The sequence below is a fragment of the Euleptes europaea genome, chromosome 15, assembly GCF_029931775.1.
Source record: "Euleptes europaea isolate rEulEur1 chromosome 15, rEulEur1.hap1, whole genome shotgun sequence".
NCBI lineage: Eukaryota > Metazoa > Chordata > Lepidosauria > Squamata > Sphaerodactylidae > Euleptes > Euleptes europaea.
The window spans coordinates 38767919-38769917 of record NC_079326.1 but is presented as its reverse complement, the minus strand read 5'-3'; the positions used below and the strand labels follow the sequence as shown (position 1 = coordinate 38769917).

Below are 1999 nucleotides of genomic sequence, written 5' to 3'. Positions count from 1 at the left end.
TCTGATTTGGAACTGAAGTGAGTTGTAATCCCATCCCCATTAAATTTACTTGGGGGTGGGGAAGTACTTTAGGTTTTTGGTGAGGACTGCTTAATCACAATTTGAAATTCCCATTTAGGGCATAAATATTTTATGCCCTTTTGAATCTACCAATAGAGGAGGAAAATACTATTTCAGGGGGGAAAATCCATTGATTTACTATCTAATGCAGATGTACATACCATAAATCTAGAAATGCTTCAAATCATTTTGGAATCTCCACCTACAAGTAAAAATGTGAATATCTGATGCCAATCTCTCCTTGTTCAGGTGTGCTAACATGAAGGCCCTTCGTAGTTGCGGAGAAGTTAAATGGGAGTAGGATGGTAGGGCTTCAAGCGTTGGATGAATACCAAGCTCTGATGGGGAGCAGATCCTGCGCGCTGATGAGGACAAGGGGTTTGCCACTTGATATCTAAGATCCTTTGTTTTAGTAATCTGAAAGCTTGCTGCTTATCAGAGATATAGAGAGACTCCAAAGGGATCCCCATTTTCTTGAGTTGTATACAGTATATATGAAGTAGGCATCTTTACCCGACGTAGCGTTCTCATTATGGAGACAGGTGCTGGGAAAAAGCAGTAACATGACTGGTCACTCCTAAAATGTTAGTCGTCTGGTCTTTCTCCTACAGCAGTAAAGGGAAAATCTGTTTTTGTTATTGTCTTGATATGCTCCATGTTTCCATCTGATGAACTGACAAAAACGTTAATTTAAACAGATTTTAAGGTATTTTGTAAATGTTGGAATCAGACCTTCTTTTTACATTTGCTACTTTGCTTCCAAATTAGCTGTAACAAATCCAATAAGTGCTAGATGAGCTTGTTTGTTGCAAAGCGTCAATAGAAGCTATGTTTTTGTTTTAGTTAATCACACAAAGGAGGGAAAGAAGGGCTGCAATCAAATTAGCCAGATGAAATAGTCTGTTCTGAGGCTTGCTTGGTAGTGGTTGAAAGTGCTGTCAAGTTGCAGCTGACTTAGGGTGACCCTGTAGGGTTTTCTAGGCAAGAAGTGGTTTGCCATCGCCTGCCTCTGCATAGCGACCTTGGAATTCCTTGGTGATCTCCCATCCAAATAACTAAGCAGGGCTGAGATCTGACATGATCGGGCTAGCCTGGACCGTCTAGGCCAGGGTAGGGCAAGGCCTGCCTAGTAATGGTAAATTCATCAGGTTCCTAAAAACAGACCACCCTTTGGCATCCACTACATCATCAGATGGAAAAGACAGTGATGCTAGGAAAGACTAAGGGCAGCAGGAAAAGAGGAAGACCCAAGAAGAGATAGATTGACTCAATAGAGGAAGCCACAGCCCTCAGTTTGCAAGACCTGAGCAAGGCTGTCAAAGATAGGACATTTTGGAGGACTTTCATTCATAGGGTCGCCATGAGTCAGAAGCAACTTGACGGCACTTAACACACACACACATCAGATTAGTCCAGCCCCCCAGCTTTGATACTTGGTTAGGGTGATAGGCTATGAAAGTTTGCAAACACGAGACGGTTCCTCAGGTACTGGGGTGGCCAGAGCAAAAATGTGATTGAATACGTCATAGTATGGTGGTAGGGCATTCTTGCATATGGCTTTTTAAAAATTAGACAAATTAACAGAAGATGCATCTGTGAAGGATGTATTGGATATTAAACTGATAGGAACAGTCACTGCACTTGATCTTAGCCAAATAGCCTGCTGGATTAGATGGATTCTCCATCTGCTCCAGCTGGATGCTGCGTATGAGAATTGAATGTGGTCATTAGCTCTGTTTATGGACACCAAAAGCCACTACTGGCCCTCAGGCTTCCTCTGGGAGTACTCTCATACTTCCTAGACTCAACAAAACACCATAAGAAAACATATTGCATAAATTTCCCCAAGCTGTGGGGGCCCCTGAGGTGGCCAGAAGGTCTCCCTCTAATACCCCTACTCTCAGTGGCTCAGGTTCTATTCATGATAATTAAACAACCT

The 1999-nt window shown here is 42.6% G+C and overlaps 1 pseudogene; it reads right to left on the bottom strand.

Annotated features, from left to right (window-relative positions):
- Positions 1–1569: 1569 nt before the first annotated feature.
- LOC130488050 (U2 spliceosomal RNA) lies at positions 1570–1734 on the bottom strand (annotated as a pseudogene).
- Positions 1735–1999: the final 265 nt, after the last annotated feature.